Genomic DNA, 19,209 nt, shown 5'->3' on the forward strand with positions numbered 1-19,209 from the left:
TGCTAGCTAATAGCAGTTGAGGGACCTGTCCTCCATGAAATTATCTAGTTCTTTTTTGAACCCTGTTATAGTCTTGGCCTTCACAACATCCTCTGGCAAGGAGTTCCACAGGTTGACTCTCCATTGTGTGAAGAAATACTTCCTTTTGTTTCTTTTAAACCCGCTGCCTCTTAATTTCATTGGGTGACCCCTGGTTCTTGTGTTATGAGAAAGAGTAAACAACACTTCCTGATTTACTTTCTCCACATCAGTCATGATTTTTTACACCTCTATCTTATCCCCCATTAGTCATCTCTTTTCCAAGGTGAAAAGTCCCAGTCTTATTAATCTCTCCTCACACAGAAGCTGCTCCACGTCCCTCATCATTTTTCTCACCCTTTTCTGTACTAATGGAGGCAGCGAGGCCTAGAGCGCTGGACTCGGAGTCCCGTTGCTGTGGGAAGTGTCTGTACTAAAGGGCTGCAGCAGCTATCTAGACAAATTGGAGGATTGGGCCAAAAGAAATCTGATGAGGTTCAATAAGGATAAGTGCAGGGTCCTGCACTTAGGACGGAAGAACCCAATGCACAGCTACAGACTAGGGACCGAATGGCTAGGCAGCAGTTCTGCGGAAAAGGACCTAGGGGTGACAGTGGACGAGAAGCTGGATATGAGTCAGCAGTGTGCCCTTGTTGCCAAGAAGGCCAATGGCATTTTGGGATGTATAAGTAGGGGCATAGCCAGCAGATCGAGGGACGTGATCGTTCCCCTCTATTCGACATTGGTGAGGCCTCATCTGGAGTACTGTGTCCAGTTTTGGGCCCCACACTTCAAGAAGGATATGGATAAATTGGAGAGAGTCCAGCGAAGGGCAACAAAAATGATTAGGGGACTGGAACACATGAGTTATGAGGAGAGGCTGAGGGAGCTGGGATTGTTTAGCCTGCAGAAGAGAAGAATGAGGGGGGATTTGATAGCTGCTTTCAACTACCTGAAAGGGGGTTCCAAAGAGGATGGCTCTAGACTGTTCTCAATGGTAGCAGATGACAGAACGAGGAGTAATGGTCTCAAGTTGCAGTGGGGGAGGTTTAGATTGGATATTAGGAAAAACTTTTTCACTAAGAGGGTGGTGAAACACTGGAATGCGTTACCTAGGGAGGTGGTAGAATCTCCTTCCTTAGAGGTTTTTAAGGTCAGGCTTGACAAAGCCCTGGCTGGGATGATTTAACTGGAAATTGGTCCTGCTTTGAGCAGGGGGTTGGACTAGATGACCTTCGGGGTCCCTTCCAACCCTGATATTCTATGATTCTATGATTCTATCGTGTTTTAAGTGCACACAGAGCCTGAGCCGTAAAGCAGGTTCCTTCCCACCTCCTCCCTTTGCAGAAAACACCCCTCGGCTTCAACATCGACAGAATCCTCATGCAAAGCGATTTCTTCTCCAGGCCGTCTACAAGCCTCTCTCCTTGCAACTTGAAGAAAACTGAATGGTTGACAAACAGGGCCTCAGAGACCTGATCTGCTACATGCCCCGCCTACCCGTGACAGGCACCCATAACTAGCTTTCAAGCTCCTTCCCCTCTCTCCCTGCACGGGCACAGTGTGATCTGCTTGGCGTCTGAGTCTCACACCGGCTGAGCAGCAGGCAAACCTAGAATCAAAGTGGTTCATAACGTGGTCATTTGATCTCCCCCAAAGGGCTGGGGGTCGCCCTGCACTCTGCTGGAGAACTCTCAGCCATCTAAAAAAAGAACAGGAGGACTTGTGGCACCTCAGAGACTAATAAATTTATCTGAGCATAAGCTTTCCTGAGCTACAGCTCACTTCATCGGATGCATTTAAAACCCTGCTGCAGTGATCTGAGCAGCCTTGGCTGTATGGAAAGCAGATCAACTTTAGCTGGTTGGGGGTTTTGTTAGGGGGAGGAGGGGATCTCAGAAATCCCTTGTCCAAATGGCCCTGTGCCCCCCCCCCCCCCCCGCGAGGCACACAAACTGTCAAGGCTCCAAGTCAGCGGGTGGATTTCAGAGCAGGCAGGAGATCGGTGCTTTAGGCAGAGAGCTGGCGCTTTGCTAGAATAAAATCTCTTCAGCTGCCCTCCAGTAAGATCCCGTCCTTCAGCGCCTCGTCCCCAGTGCTTGCTTGGGACCCCAAGTGAGGGTCAGCCCCAGACCCCCCCCACACGGCGGGCTGAGACACACGGCGCTGCTGGGACGGCAGTTCAGAGGGGGCGTTAGGACACTTTGGCCCATCAGTTAAAAGACAAAGAAACGAAGTCTGCCCTGGGGACCAACGGAGACGTCTTCTCTCACTGCAGAGAAAAATCACTTCCCCTTCCACCCCAAAACGATCCGCGCTCGTGATTTGCTGCCCAGCAGCAGAGCTCTTGTCTCGGGAGGCAACTTCAGCTCCTGCAGGTTACCCGCCTATTTTGCCCCCCTTAACCCTCCTTCCATCTGGTCCGCGCACAGCCCCCTCCCCAATAGACCCCGCGCGACTCCCTCCCCCATCTGGTCAGCAGACAGCCCCCACCCCAATAGACCCCGCCCCATCCCCTCCCCAATACCCCCACCTGATCAGCGCACAGCGCCCTCCCCAATAGACCCCACCTGCCCCCGCTCCCATCTGGTCAGTGCACAGCCCACTCCCCAATAACCCCACCCAAACCTCCTCCCCCATCTGGTCAGCACACAGCCCCCTCCCCAATAGACCCCGCGTTCCCCAGTGTGATCGATGCACCCACCCAACTCTTCTCCCCCCCGAACCCGGCACCTCCCTGCTCGCCCTCTCCCCGATCCGTGCACAACACCAGCCCCTCCTCACCTGCTGGAGGAGACCCCCAGCCCCCAATCGCTCCGTGGGCAGCCGGCGCCTGGAGCCCGCCTCGCAGCTCGCCCAGGCCAATGTCCCCTGGAGCCAGAGGCCCCCCCCCCCCCCCCCGCCCGGGGAGCGGGCTCAGAGTGACCCCGGTGGGCAGGCAGAGGGAGCAGCGAGGGGACGGGCTGCCCCGCTGGGAGCCGCCAGGCTCGGGGAGAGGGTCCCGCGGCTGCAGCCCCGCTCAGCTGGGCAGGTCAGCAACACGGAAGGGAAACGCACCCAGCTGTCTGCCACCAGGGAGCTTCTTTTCCATGGGTCCAGATGATGAAGATGTCAACAATATAGCGTAAGTAGAGTAGGGGCATTAGGGGATGAGAGCTGAGGAAGCGTTGTTCTAAGTCAGCCATAAAAATGTTGGCATACTGTGGGGCCATGCGGGTACCCATAGCAGTGCTGCTGATTTGAAGGTATACATTGTCCCAAATGTGAAAGAGTTATGGGTGAGGACAAAGTCACAAAGTTCAGCCAGCATGTTTGCCGTGATATTATCGGGGATACTGTTCCTGATGGCTTGTAGTCCATCTTTGTGTGGAATGTTGGTGTTGAGAGCTTCTACATCCATAGTGGCCAGGATGGTGTTTTCAGGAAGATCACCGATGGATTGTAGTTTCCTCAGGAAGTCAGTGGTGTCTGGAAGATAGCTGGGAGTGCTGGTAGCATAGGGCCTGAGGAGGGAGTCTACATAGCCAGACAATCTCGCTGTCAGGGTGCCAATGCTTGAGATGATGGGGCGCCCAGGATTTCCAGGTTTAAGGATCTTGGGTAGCAGATAGAATACCCCAGGTCGGGGTTCCAGGGGTGTGTCTGTGCTGATTTGTTCTTGTGCTTTTTCAGGGAGCTTCTTGAGCAAATGCTGTAGTTTCTTTTGGTAACCCTCAGTGGGATCAGAGGGTAATGGCTTGTAGAAAGTGGTGTTGGAGAGCTGCCAAGCAGCCTCTTGTTCATATTCCGACCTATTCATGATGACAACAGCACCTCCTTTGTCAGCCTTTTTGATTATGATGTCTGAGCTGTTTCTGAGGCTGTGGATGGCGTTGTGTTCTGCACGGCTGAGGTTATGGGGCAAGGGATGCTGCTTTTCCACTATTTCAGCCCATGCACGTCTGTAGAAGTCCAGTCTGTTGTTTCAACCTTCAGGAGGAGTTCACCTAGAATCCTTCTTTTTGTAGTGTTGGTAGCAAGGTCTCTGTGGGTTAGTATGTTGTTCAGAGGTGTTTTGGAAATATTCCTTGAGTGGGAGACGTTGAAAATAGGATTCTAGGTCACCACAGAATTGTATCATGTTCGTGGGGGTGGAGGGGCAGAAGGAGAGGCCCCGAGATAGGACAGATTCTTCTGCTGGGCTAAGACTATAGTTGGATAGATTAACAATATTGCTGGGTGGATTAAGGGAACCACTGTTGTGGCCCCTTGTGGCATGTAGTAGTTTAGAGAGTTTAGTGTCCTTTTTCTTTTGTAGAGAAGCAAAGTGTGTGTTGTAAATGGCTTGTCTAGTTTTTGTAAAGTCCAGCCATGAGGAAGTTTGTGTGGAAGGTTGGTTTTTTATGAGAGTATCCAGCTTTGAGAGCTCATTCTTAATCTTTCCCTGTTTGCTGTAGAGGATGTTGATCAGGTGGTTCCGCAGTTTCTTTGAGAGCGTGTGGCACAGGCTGTCAGCATAGTCTGTGTGGTATGTAGATTGTAATGGAGTTTTTACCTTCAGTCCTTTTGGTATGATGTCCATCTGTTTGCATTTGGAAAGGAAGATGATGTCTGTCTGTATCTGTATGAGTTTTTTCATGAAGTTGATAGATTTCCACTCCATACGGCTAAATTCAGTGCCTTGCACCATGACAGGTTTCAGAGTAGCAGCCGTGTTAGTCTGTATTTGCAAAAAGAAAAGGAGTACTTGTGCACCTTGTTTGATGCAATAGAGAAGGGGGAGCCGGGTTAAATGGAGGCGGGGCTGAGGGCAGGGGGCATGTGCATCGGCCGCTGTCGTGAGGAAATCGGGCACTGGCGTTTCAGCTGTGGCTGAGGTCGTGCTGTGGCTGTGAACTCACCCGGCGGGATGCGGCTGCAAGCCGGCCTGGCTGGTGCGCGGGACCTCACCTCCTTCCCCACGGCTGCGCCGCTGGGCGCTATTCCTGTGGGTGAGACGCTCCCGGTCCCAGGGGTCCCTGAAAGAGCCACCCAGGGCTTGGGAGGGAGGGTGGGTGCTGCTGGCTGCTCCGCGGTGGCTCGCTCTCTGCGCGGCGGGGTTTGCGGGCTGGTTACAGTCACAGCCGGGCTGGGGCGAGGGGGCACAGTGGGCCCGAATGGGGCGGTGGCCGGGAGGGGAAGGGCTCGGGGCTGGGGACTGAATGGGGGTCGGGGCTCCAAATAGGGAGAGTGGGGCTGGAATGGGGGCGGAGCTCGGGCGGGTGTCTAGGAACCGCATGGGGGTGGGGCTCCAAATGGGGGGCTCGGGCGGTGGCTGGGGACCGCATGGGGAGGGCAGCGCTGTGGCAGGGTCAGTTCTTGGCCGAAGGGAGGTGGATTCTGGGCCAAAAGGGGGCGATTCGGAGGGCGGGCCCCGGGCCGAAGGACGGGGGGGGGGTTCGAGAGCCCCCCCGGGAAGGGAAAGGAAGGGTCGGGCAGAGGAGCGCAGGACACTGGTTCAAGTCCCGCCCTGCCAGGAGGGGGCTGGGCCAGGGACAGGGCTGTTTCGAGCCCCAGCCCCGTCCCCTTATGATATCCCTACTCACACTTACTTCAAGGAGGATTGTGTGTGTGAGGAGGGTCTTCTCCCCCACCCCCCAGCTGGGTGCCTGTCACTGGTGGGCGGGGCCTGTAGGAGATCAGGTCTCTGCGGCCCTGGGGGCGGAGGGGCCGATAGGAGTTAAGGGGTTTTAATCATCATGGCACCACCTCTGGCATACTGCATACTGGGCAGGCAACGAGAAACCACAAATGGCCTCCCCCACCCCTGACCTGTCCTGCTTGGTCTGTCTCGGGTTCACATCGGCTGGAGAGTCTGGAGCAGGGACGGGGAGCCAGGGCCAGGACCTCTGCCTCGGCTTTGCTGCTGCCAAATCGGACCCACTCAGACCGAGAGGAGCTGACCCCAGCCCAGCACCTGCAGCAGCGTCTGTGGCCTGAGTGTCGCTGAGAGGGACAATGGGGCCAGCAGCTGGGTTGCTGAGAGCGAAGAGCCGCTGTAGGAGTTGTGTGTTAATGGCAATGGACACCTGGAGCCTGGAGGGAACCCAGGTAATGGGGCATCTCTGCCTGGGGGCAGGCTGGAGAGAGACACTGAGACTGCCTGGAGTGCTGGAAGGGGGCGTGGCCCTCCCACTTTTTGTCACTGGCCCCGCCCCTCCCCCTCCTCTTCCCCCTGAGGTCCCCCCACCCCACCTCTGGCTGGCAGCTGCAGTGCAGACAGTTGCAGGGAGCTGTGGATGACCCTCCACTTGCCTGGGGTGGGGGGCCGAGAGCAGCCCTGGTCCGTATCCCTCCCCGCAGGCTCCCTGCCCAGAGCAGGGGGAGTGTCTGTACTTCCCCACAGCTGCTGCTCTTACCATGGCCCTGCTGCTGCTCTGAGGCCCTGCTACCCAGCCAGAGCCGGATCTTGGTAACAGCCCCAGGGTAGCTCTAGGGAGCCATGGACCCTCCATATGCCCTTGGTGAGGGAGTCTGCCTGACCCTCTGGGCTCCCCTCCCAGAGTGTCTGACGGAAGGAGAAATCGACAGAACGGTGCATGTTCCAGGGCAGCTCCAGCCCCGGTGCTGTCAGTGAGACGTGTCCTCCCAGCCCTGTCTGACGGGTCTGTCTGTTTCAGACCCTCCTTGTAACTGCCAGAAAAGTCCAACCCCTAGAGTTGTGGTTGCACTGACAGTTGTATCGTCTCCTTTGATCGCTGCCATCATTGCTTTGGCAGGTGAGTTCCCGGCTTCCGCCCCGCTCCCTTCCCCTCCATCTACGATCTCCGTGCATCCCATTCCCCCGTGACCTACCACGGTCCCTCTCTCCTCCCGGCCTGTCCGGCTTCTGCCCCTTGGACAGAGGATTCCTGGGGGATGTTCCTCCCCGACCATCCTCCTGCTCCCTCCCAGACTCCTGCACCTGGGCACTCTCTGTGTCGGGACGATTTGACTTACATTAGCCCCCCCAGCCCATCTCTGAGCACTTTGGACCCAAGTCGCCTTTGCCATGCGCCATGAAACAGTCCCTGACCGGGGTGTCCAATGGGACAGGGTGCAGCACATCCCTGAGCCCTTTGCCTTCCCTGTGTTGCTCTGAGGTTACCAGCCTGGCCTTCCTGGATCTTCAGGTCACGCCTGTGGCCGGGCGGCAGGTGCTGCCGTGTTATTGAAATGAGCCGTAGAATTAAGTCTAGACCCCTCCACCAGCGCAGTGTGGAAACCCCCCAATCGCTGAGCTTGGCCATGAAGGGTCCCTTAGCACCATTCACACCCCCGGGCTGCCCAGACAGTGTGTGCTTGTGCAGAGGGCGTCTGTTTGCGGTGAACATGAACCCTGCTGTATCCCCCCGTCGTCTGGCGCAGGGCGTGCTGGAGACTGTCGGGGATGGGATTTCTCTACTGCCCTGGGATCTGATCACTGGGCCCCAGGAGGGTTTAGCAGCTGGCAGAGGGGATTGAATCCAGGTCTGTCTGCATTAGGAATCCTCTGTGCCGATGTCATGACATCCGTGCAGTTGAATTGGTGCAAACCGCTAAAGCAGACGCACTGCACTGGTGCACAAAGGAGCTTGCCTTGGTGCAGTTCGCTGCAGGAAGTTACCAGAGCGAGCCGCACTGCTCCAGCGCATCTCCAGGAGGTGCTTGCCCGGATGTCACTGCAACACTGTGATTATACTGGTGCAGATTGCTCTGATATAGATGGGCCCTGAATCCCAGCTCCCTGCTGTAATGGCAGGCTGTTGAAATGGGCAGCATTGGCTCTCACTGTGTAAGGTGGGAATCTGTGAGCTTAGGGTTGGTTACACACCTGCAGGTGCAGGGAGCTCTGCAGAACATGTGGCATCTGAGCTGGAGATGGATGGTGGAGACAGCCTGTGCCATCAACTGTTAGTCACTGACTTCTCTGCTCAGTTCAGTAGGGCAGGGGTGTGGGCTACCGTGCACTGGACAGTTAAATCTACAGGGTCAGACATGCCTTGTGCGTGAGTGAACACATGCTCATTTTCTGATCACCGCTGCCACGTTTCCTAAGTCTTCCCGACTTAGAGTGCCTGTTCCTTTTAAATAGTACCATGCCGGCAGAGCTGAGCTACATCGGTGTGGTTTTCTTTGAAGTCACAAAGTGTATTCTTTCGCTAAGAACATAAGAACGGCCTTACTGGGTCAGAGCAAAGGTCCATCCAGCCCAGTATCCTGTCTGCCGACAGCGGCCAATGCCAGGCGCCCCAGAGGGAGTGAACCTAACAGGCAATGATCAAGTGATCTCTCTCCCGCCATCCATCTCCACCCTCTGACAAACAGAGGCTAGGCACACCATTCCTTACCCATTCTGGCTAATAGCCATTAATGGACTTAACTTCCATGAATTTATCCAGTTCTCTTTTAAACCCTAGCCTTCACAACCTCGCCTTCACAACCTCCCCAGGCAAGGAGTTCCAGAGGTTGACTGTGCGCTGTGTGAAGAAGAACTTCCTTTTATTTGTTTTAAACCTGGTGCCCATTAATTTCATTTGGTGGCCCCTAGTTCTTGTGTTATGGGAACAAGTAAATAGCTTTTCCTTAGTCACTTTCTCTGCACCACTCATGATTTTATAGACCTCTAACCACTGTGTTTACATCTCATGTTATTGTAGCTCTGTAAGTGGCTATGGGCCATCTCACTGCGTGGTGTTTGGGTAGGTTGCGATTGTTCATGGGGGTGGGGGGGAGAGGTGAAAGAGTTATAAATGTGACTGGGTATCAGAAAGTATTTCAAATAATCTAGTGCCAGAAAATGACCTTGAATGTGACAGCAGGTGGCTCCTCTGGGACCTTCTGCTAAGAAAAGCAAAACAGAGAAAGAAAAATGAACACTTCAGCACCAGGGGGAAAGGCAGTTTACTGTGTTTCTGAAGCCATCTGATTCCATTTCTGAGCAAGTTGCAGTGTGAGAGAGAAATTCATCAAATTGAAATGTATGTCGTGCAACATCCATACTGCACTTGTGCAAGGGAAGTTGAACAAAATTATCACGGTGAGTTTCAGAGGCGCAAGCTGTTAAATGATGCAAAAACCAAGCTGAAAAGACAACAGTAACGGCTCAGATTTTGTTGTTACTGTTATCATTATTATTACTGGGCTATGTTGATTGGGTTTTTTTGTCTGTGAAAGAAATTTTGGACATATTGGCAGATACCTTCTTTCATTATTATTTGGACTTCTATTATGTAAAGGATTTTTAAATTTAGTTCAGAATTGTTGTAATGCAGTCCACCTTTGACCAAAAAAGCAAAAGAACAACAAAAAAGACAAGACTGCGCAAAGCACTGGTTTGTTCTGTGTTTAGGTCCAGTAAAGATAAGACACAACTGTACCTTATATTTATTATTGAGTCTGCAAAAAATCCCTATGTAAATATGCACATGTAATTTATTTGTTTGTTTTTCCTACAGTTAGTTAAGTATTGTCAGAGCCGCATGCTGAGGCTGCCAAAAATTTGTGAGAACCCCAGCTCTAGAAAGTGTGAGGATTTTGTTTTCTATGTAACCATTACTTTCCAGTATTTATTCACTCTCGCTTGCATCTCTGTTCTTTGATAATAAACTCATTCCTGTTTTCTGTATATCTAAGTGCTGTGTTCTCAATAGAGTGGTTGGCCTGAATTGAATCTTACAAGCTGCTGTGGACCGCGCCTCTGGGGTTAGAGTCACAGTTCTGCATGTGCTCCGTGGAACGGGCTGAACACTCCAGAGGGACGCTCAGAGGCTTTGGGGGTGTCTATCGCTAACCTGTACACAGAGAGCGAGGCCTGCAGGGGGCTGGAAGGTCGGGCTTGCGCTGCCAGGAGTGGTGAATTAGCCTCTTAAGTCCCCTTGTGAATCCAGCCCTACCGTTCATTGGGACAAGTCCTCAGCTCCCTGAAGCTGTCCCGTTACCCAGGTCGCACGGTGCAGGTTTCCTCTCACCCATCAGACTTCGTTTTTAAAGGAAAGCTGAGATGCAGGAGATCAAGGTGGCGCTTCCAATGAACAAGTACCAGGTCACCCTCCCCATGGGATTCAGCCTCGTATGGTCCTTGCTCCAGACCCCCAACTCTGTGGGTCTCAAGCAGGGGTACACGTATCCCTGGGGTACACAGAGCTCTTCCGAGGAGTAGGTCAACTCATCTAGATATTGGCCTAGTTTTACAACGGGCTACATAAAAAGCACTAGCGAAGTCAGTGCAAACTAAAATTTCAGACAGACACTGACTTGTTTACACTGTTCTATATGCAATACACTGACATGTAAGTACAATACTTATTTCCAATGGATTTATTTTATAATTGAATGGTAAAAATGAGAGTCAGCCATTTTTCAGCAATAGTGGCTGTGGCAACATTTGTATTTTCATGTCGGATTTTCAAAGCAAGTCATTTTTAAGCCACGTAAAACTTGGGGTACGCAAGAGAAATCAGACTCCTGAAAGGGGTGCAGTGGTCTGGAAAGGTTGAGAGCCACTGCCCTAACTCATCTCACAGCCTGGGACGTCTTCTCGACTGACGCTCCGCAGGAAAGCTAGAGATGAAAGACAACACCAGAGCCCAGCTTCCCAGTACAGGGAGGGGGAGGAAAGACTCACCCCGGCCTTTCCTTGTTACAGGGACCCACAGTGACACGGACTCTCTCTCACTCTGCAGCTTCTCAGGCTCTGCAGATGGGAACAGCTACGGGTGGATAAAAGGCAGCCAGGTTCTGTCTGAGACGTGTGCCGCGGAGCTCAAATGGATCTACCAGAAAGAAGCGGCCATGATATAAACAGCGCAACTGAGGATCCACATTTGTGTATCTGTAATGAGAATTACCTCCCTGTGAAGACTCCTGGGTAGGGCCCTACCAAATTCACCCATCCAGTTTGGTAAATTTCACGATCATGAGATTTTTAAAAGTCTTTTAAATTTCACAGTTTTAGCTATTTCAATCTGAGATGTCACCCTGTTGTAACTGTGTGGATCCCATCCCAGAAGAGAGTCATGGGGGGTCTCAAGGCTATTGGGGGAGGGGTGTCACGGTATTGCGACCCTGACTTCGGCACTGCTCCTGGCAGTGGTGCTACCTTCAGAGCTGGGCTCCCGGCCGGCGGCCACGGAGCTTTCTGCTGCTGGGGGAGGTTCCTGGAGGTGGCTCTGATCTGGCCCTGGGAGCAGCCCATGCAGGGGACGAGGTCCTGTTCCTCCCCAGCCCAGCCCGAACTTGCAGCTAGTTCCTGGCACACGATAGGAGCCCCTGCCCGGGACGCTCCCAGCCCTGCCCCTCCCCCGTTCCAGGGTCCAGCCCTGCCACTAGGATAGTCCACTAGGATGCTGGCAGGGGGGTAAGCCTTGGGCAACAGGGTCAAAAGTGGCAGAGAAATAAGCCACTGGGCGTTTCTTTTCTCCGTGCATCTGAGTGAGAACTCCAAGTGCACACCTAGATTGTACGTGGCAGAAAAGGGTAAAAGGCTTAGAATAGTCAGGCAGCCCTAAGGCAGGGGCAGAAGCCAAACCCTGTTTGAGGGAAACAAAGACTATCCTAGCTCTGTATCTAGTTAATGTTCACCTGAATTTCCCCCAAATCGAGCATTTGATTCTTGACAATGTTTCATACAGAGAAACTCCAGGCAGGGAGTGAGAGTCCTATGATGAGCACATTTCCAATGCCCACCCTGGTAGCTTACTAGCTCTCTCCATTGCTTTCTATGCCATTGTGTAATGTCCTACAAGGCTTCCTCAGGGCTTCAAGGTTTCCTTCTTGAAACTTGAAACTTGATCAGGTAACAGGCCCCTGATCTGATTACCCAAAACCCCCAACCAGAACCTACCTACCTGCCTACTTACTTATTTTTTAATGAATTAACCCTGAAATTCTCACCATGCTGTATCTTTGGTCTGGGTTTGTTGCTAGAAGGAGCTTCTCAGTAATATGAAGATGGAATAAAAACATACCAGATTGATGACAAAGTTCAAACATGTTGGCCTTGTCTTGACACAGAATGTAATATGGGGTGATTATTTCTTCCCTGCATGGGGGGCAATGTTTAAATGTTTATGGCAATGCCATAAAATTATGAAAAAAGGTACCAAGTGGTAATATTGCACAAAATTACCCCCTCCACACAAAAAATTAATAGTAAATTATAAAAATACTGTAAAGGCACATCTGTCTCCAACATGTGTCTTAACCACAAAATACAGGTTGTGTGTCAATGCTCATAAAAATTAAAAAAACTTACACATATAAAAAAATTGGGATCCCTTTAGTTTCCAGGAAACGCAAACCCATAAAAAAAGGTTAACACTTTCATAAACATGCACAAAATGTAGGTATCAACAAAATCACATTATTTAAAAAAAATGCCCAACATGTAAAAATTGAGCTCCCTATGGAAGACTCCAGCAGAAACCATCCCTCTACTAATAATCAAGCCATAAAAGACCCATTCAATCCCTAACACTCTTAAGAAAGTATAACTATATTTGTAACTTGTGCAGAGGTCTGTATAAAGTTTCTGTATGCTTGGGTAATTATAACTTTAATAAAACTTATAAAATAAAATAAACCTTGCATTGGTAAATGTATGTGTGGTCACTACCTTTGGTCTTTGTGTTCCTAAAAACTCTAAATCTAAAGCAAGTAGCAAAGGTAACTTTCACTGTGTTAAGCTTAAAACTGTAGCTGCCAGAGCCGAACCCACGGTGGTGTAATACCACATTGCAAAATTCACTTTAAATAAAATTAAAGGCTACCCCCTGATAGCTGCAGCCCTCAATACCAGCTCCAGCACCACCTTCAGCACCATCCCCACTGCCTGCAGACCGACTTCCATGCTACCACGTCCAGCAGCCACTGGAAAACTCTGGGGTTGGGTGGGCTCTGAGCAATGCATGGAGTGAAATGGGCAGATGTACCATGTGCATTCCACCCCCATAAAACAGCATTCAATAAGATCAACATTTTGACTAGGGGGAAGGAGAACTGGAGGTGCCCTTCTGACTTCCAGTTCCACTATTAGTGAGCCCATGGAGCTTGGACTTTAGCTATTGGTCCCCTTTTGCACAGGAAGAAAAGGAGGACTTGTGGCACCTTAGAGACTAACCAATTTACTTGAGCATAAGCTTTCGTGAGCTACAGCTCACTTCATCAGATGCTCATGCTCCAATAAATTGGTTAGTCTCTAAGGTGCCACAAGGACTCCTTTTCTTTTTGCAAATACAGACTAACATGGCTGCTACTCTGAAACCTGTCCTTTTGCACAGGGTTGCACTTTATTTCACACTGCACACTTCTGAAGAATTATTTGTGGACAGGAAGTTATGGTGCCTGCAATGGTCTTTGGGTTATTTCAGCATTTTGTTTTGTTAATGAATTGGCTGGCTTGGACAATACATTGGCATATGAGTGTCAGGAAATAAAGGAAGAGTCAGGAAGTTGTATCCAAAGATTTTAAATAAAATATCAGATTCTTTTAAAAGCAACAGCAAATAACCAAGAGCAAATCAGCACATAGGAAATAGACACAATGCCAATGTACAGCATTACAGTCCCTCATCACATCTCCACATCACCCAGTGCTGCAAGGATGTAGGTGTGTAAGCCATCCCTTGTTTCCCTTGTTCACCTGGACCCAACCTCTGTGATGACAGCAGGAGCGATGGAAGCTCCATAAAAGTGTGGGGAGCCACCGGCACCTAAACTCTGGCCCTGCCCTCCCCCACTACCCCTTTTCCCAATGCCCTGCTCCCACATCACCCCTTCCTCCTGAGCCCCCACCCTCACACCACCTCTGCCCCGTAAGGCCCTACCCCTGCTCACTCCTCTCTGCCCCCGCATCGCTTGCTCTTACGGCTTGTTAAAAGTTGGAGGGCATAGTCCCCCATTTTTAAAAGTGATGGGGCCATGGACCCCTGACTCCCCATTCCAGCACCCCTGGATGACAGGTGCACATTCTGGATGTCTGTATGGGACTGCAACCAGCAGTGTCTTTCTCCTTGCAGATGCTAGGCAGAGCACAGCAGACCACAGCCATATGGATGGCACTGGCTATGTTGGTGTCCAAATGGTCTGTAGGTGGCACCATATTGCCTTCAGCCTGCCAAATGTGCACTCCATGTCCCTAGAAATCCTAGTGCCAAACACGAAACTACAGCATTCATGTCAACACACGTGTATGGAGTACGGATCATGTGCAGCTCGGCAGTGTGGACTTTTACAAGTGGACTTGACTAATGTGTGCACATGCCTGCAAGGCAGGATGGAGCACACGCTGCAGTGTAGACACACCCTTAGCTACTAACCTGACCAGTGGCTAGAGTTCTCTTGGATTGCAGAGGCTAGTGACAGACAGGCTGCACAATCTTAGGACCAAGGAAATTGGCTTGTCTTCCTCCATCTCTGCTCTCAATGGCTCTTAAATCCAGGGACACCACCCCTCTCCCAGGTTTATAGAAACTGTGCATTACAGGCTCTGCAGAAACATTGGAGACCTCCAGCATCTTAGGATGAGGATGTGTGAGGCTAGACTGGCTGATGACAAGTGTCCCAGAGGGGTATTTCTTCCTGTGTCTCAGGGACACAGTCTGAGCTGTGATTGCAAATCCCAGACCCAGAGCCAAGGGTGGATTTTCTCCCCAGCAAAGGAAGCCGGTGGGAAAGTGAATATCAGTACCCCTTTATCAGCATCAAAAAATGCCACCTTCCCCACTTCATAGTCCAGAGAAACCCGGATCCTCTTGGGCACCTGCTTCAGGGCCAATGGGGAGCGAGGAGAAGTGACAGCGAGGTACTGATTCCCCCAATGGCCCACAGCCCAGATCCCCTCCTCAGTGCTAAATATGATCTCTCCTTTCCTCCTCACAGACTCTCTAGCGATCCCCACAGCCCAGTATCCCCCATGTCCCACCTCCACCTCCCAGTAATGTCTCCCTGAGTTGAACCCCTCGTAGCCCAGCACACAACGTTCATATTCAAATCTCTTAGGATTGTCGAGGCAATCCAGCCGTGTGAATAGCCGTTTAACACTTTTGCAATCCACAGACAGGAGAAGATGGGGATGAACTGTGTCTGGATCCAAGTCACATTCTCTGGGAAAGAAAAAATCAGAGCATTAAGGGCAGAGCTCAGCCCTGCGGGAGAGTTTGATCATGTCAGTGACAGAATCTGCCCCAGATGGAGTGTGACTTAGGGAATCGCCTTCCTCCAGAATTTACCAGGTTGGAATGGGGAGCAGCTCTGAGATCTCAGCACAGTGCAGGGGAGAGTCACTCCCCTGACAGAGATGTGTCAGTAACAGAGTGAAGGGATCAGCTGGGCCAGGCCTCAGAATCAGGGTCTATCCCCTCCTGGCCCCACCTCTCCCCATGGAGGGGACTAGTATCCCTGGGGGGACACAGCAGATTATATGAAGTCAAGAATATTGACACAGCTCCCCCCCCCACCCCCCCGAAGTGCTTTATTTCCAGCATGAGTCCTTTTGTTTCCCAGCTGCTTCCTCCTTTCAATGTGATATAGGCCTCCTCACTCTCCTCCCCTCTCCAAATGCTGGATCTCTGACATGCTCCTTCCTCAGACAGCAACAGGCCACATGGGGCAAGGACTTGACATGCCTCAGATTTCACTGCTCAGCAGCAGGTCCCGTTTCTCCCAAGGGCGGCTGCTCTGGGGAACTGCACTCACCCTCCTGTTAATTGCTATCATCTTCAAAACTGCTCATCATCCCACCCTTCCCTTCCCTTCCCTTCCCTTCCTCTCCTTCCCACCACCACCTTCACTCCCCCACCCATCTCTCCTCCACTGCTCGCTCTGGCTCATGTGCAGGAAGCAGGATCTTCCTCCCCTACATTTTATTTCCTCACTTACCCCAGCCCCTCTAGCTGTAATTCTAGTCAACACTTTTCCCATCTCCATCATCATGGTATCTAAACACCAGACACAGAATTCAGTTGCTCCTTGTCTGCAGAGCATAGCTCTGTCCCTCTCCCAGGCAGTGAGGGCTGAAGAAGAGTGAGGAGGAGACATGAGCAGGAGCAGGAAGGCAATTGATGGGAAGACAGGGCAGGCCTTGGCCCTGGGGTAGCAGCTGGGCAGGGTCATGTTCCATTGTACAATGACTGGGAGGTGCTCTCAGAAAGCCCTTCAGGGGGCAGGGCACATGCAGACAGAGGAGTGGGAGGAGCTGTGTATGATCTGGATGCATTGTGCTGTGGCAGGACATAGGCATAAAACCTGCCTCACATCCTGATGCGCACCAACATACAGGATGCTTGTGAGGTCTGCCCTGAACTACTCACTGCTGCAATCAAGGAGAAGGTGCAACATTTTCTTATGAAAGGTGATGGACATTGATACAGTATGATCTTCAATTACCTTTTTCCAGAGGGGCAGCAAGCTTTCTCCAGCCTGAAACCAACCACATAATCAGAGATGAGAATTCCCCAGAACAAATTCTCTAGGATTCAATAGGGTACAGAATGGTACACTGAGGGAAAAATAGATTTATAATGTCTATCAGATGTTTATGATAAAATAAAGAATCAGAAACACACCTAGATTGTGTAAGTGCTTCTCTCACAGAGGCTACACCTTTAACACACTCTTTTGTATTATGTCAGGTTCCATTAACTATGCAACTGTCAAAAAACTTACGATCTGATTTTTCAACGGACACATTAGAATTAGGATGCAAAATACCTGGTCAGAAAAGCCTGAACCTGGTCCCACCGAGGTCAGTGAAAAATCTCCCATCTATTTCAGAGGGAGCAGAATAGAACATATATGTGCAGCAATCGTGAAAAGATGGCTGCACGTGCTTAACTTTACAGATCGGAGTCACTCCACTGAGTCCCATGAGTTCTACTCAGATACAGCAAGTCAAATCTGAAAGCTAATCCTAATTTTTGAATTAAAAGTGTTTTTCTTGACAAATTGCCTTTTTCAGAAACAAACATTTTTCTTCAAAACATTGCCAATTTAATTTCAATTTTATGACAAAGATCCATTTTCCACTTCTTTTCTGCACTATTTCTCAGTACTGTCAGGATCAAAGTTAAATCTGACAGCTCCTTTCTTTTCAAATCCCTTATCTTATTTTGTTTATTCTGTGTGACATTGATCAGCCTTACCTCTATTCCACATTTTTTAAAATCGAAATTGAAAAAAGAAAAACAACCTCCCCCAAGAAATAAATAATCAGAAAAACAACCCTGCCCCCCCAAAATCAATCAACCTAACAAAAAAACTAAATAAACGTCAACACCACAATGACAACAAAACTCTCTGATCAGTATACAACTGCGTGCAAAAAATAGAAAGAAGCAAAAGAAGACTTACCAAGCTCTGCAGTAAGTTTCCCTAAAAATGTAGAGAAATAAATATTCATTATTATATCCAGTTTTATCATCCAGAGCTTCTATCCCCCTGGATACACAGTTGAAAGGCTGTATTCTCTATGTATGAAATTCACACTATCGCTAAAGAGGGCAGTGTCTGAGTTATGGGAGTGTTGGGCAGAGAGATGTTACAATTGACAATACTTAGCTGTGATGATTCAAAAAGGGCTTGGTTTTAAACCTGAAAGTTGCTAGGAACTTTTTCCTCCCTGGAATAGATGCATTTATTTACTTCCCTGGCATGGGGTGTTTCTGTAGGGCCCAGCACTATAGAGCTCAGGTGCACTGCACTTTGTTAGCAAAAAGAGATTTCAGTAAAGATACCACACGCAGGACACAGAGCACCTCTGAAGCCTCGCAATGGCCAGTGTACTCACTTTGATCTCAGCTGCAGCTCCTGCACATCCCCTATCTGGAATCTACAAAATCCTGGCCTGGTGGCTTCACTCCCATTTCTCTGCCGACCTGATACTTGTCATGTGACAATGGTAAAGCTCAACAGAGTCATTTTCTATATCACTGACCAGATCATGTTGTTATAATAAGGAAACAGAGCTATCCCTAAAACTCCTCAGTCTCTATCTTCATTTCTCCCTGTACTTCACTGTCCAGCCCCAGCTTCTGGCTTCCTGCATAGATTTATAGTACATATAGCCACACACACACACACCTCTTTCTCAGCAGTTGTTGACGTTATTTTGGCAGGTGTTAATAGGATTTTGATCCAAAGAGGATCACAGACTTTGTTAAACCCAAGCATCTGCCTTCAGGTTCAGTAGAAAGAATCATTATGGCCTTTTGTGTTGTGATCCAGCTAGAAATAATGAAAACTACTGCCCAGTGCACTGGGCACAAAGCCAACCCAGGTAGATTAACAGGGCTATCACTGATAGTGAACTCAGGGGCTAAAAGACCGTGTGTGTGTGTGTGTGTGTGTGTGTGTGTGTGCGCGCACGTGCGTGCATGTGTGTTTGTTGGAGGTAGAAAACCAAAAGAAACCTGGCAAAGGAGTTATGGGTGTGAACGGAAGCAGATAGGGCTCCTTGGGCACAGAGCTCACTACAGTGGAAGATTGGGGATTTTCTGAGCAAGGAAACTGTCTGCTGTTGTTGGTTTCTACTGTGTTCTAGGATAAAAGACTTTCCTCTACATATTCTGTAAATAACAAGATGACACCAAGAATAGACCTAACTTGTATCTATCAGAAACAACTCTGCACAAAGGGGAAAAACTGATACCAAGCTGGCATGAAGCCCTTCCCCGCTGTGCAGGAGGGCACAGAGTCCCCCTTGTCTCCCACTTAATGTCACCTCCCGCAGGAGGGGAATTTCACCCTCAGTGAAGATACATCTTAAATCATGTTCTCTATGTTCTCATCTCCTACCTATTGAATTATCATCAATACATTATTGTGATATTTCATGTGAGTTTCAAGTTGGTGTTCCTTTATTACCAATAATCACAACAACAAAAATTAACAGCAAACAACTTCATAGAACAGTTTCTATTAGGAGAAAACATTTGAAAAGCAAGTTGTTTAAGAATATTTACAGTTAATGTAGATTGAAAGAAATGTTTGCATTATATGAATCCTTAGCACCTCGATAAACATTAAATTTTTGTTTTACTAATCATGTGACTACATTGGAGTTCAATATCAAAGAGTGAGTATTTCCAAGTTGTGAAAGTTCTGAATTCCCAGCAGAATTAGAGCCCAGTCCTGCTTCCTGGCATATCCTACATATCCAGCAACTTTGTTGGGAGCTTTAGGGGTGCAAGGAGTGTAATTTCAGGCCCTAATATTATC

The 19,209-nt window shown here is 49.8% G+C and overlaps 1 protein-coding gene and 1 long non-coding RNA gene across 6 annotated transcripts in view; both read right to left on the bottom strand.

Moving 5' to 3' along the window:
• LOC140898275 (butyrophilin-like protein 2) overlaps window positions 1-19,209 on the bottom strand; it is a 1,102,357-nt gene that overhangs the window by 1,042,851 nt on the left and 40,297 nt on the right. The gene's annotated exons all lie outside the window — the stretch shown is intronic.
• Window positions 10,292-14,583, bottom strand: LOC140898301 (uncharacterized). The gene is made up of 2 exons (XR_012154951.1): window positions 11,890-14,583; window positions 10,292-10,769 (listed from the first exon to the last, which is right to left on the bottom strand). It is a non-coding gene; the product is annotated as an uncharacterized lncRNA (long non-coding RNA).

This window comes from Lepidochelys kempii, chromosome 14, assembly GCF_965140265.1.
Source record: "Lepidochelys kempii isolate rLepKem1 chromosome 14, rLepKem1.hap2, whole genome shotgun sequence".
In the NCBI taxonomy this organism is placed as follows: domain Eukaryota; kingdom Metazoa; phylum Chordata; order Testudines; family Cheloniidae; genus Lepidochelys; species Lepidochelys kempii.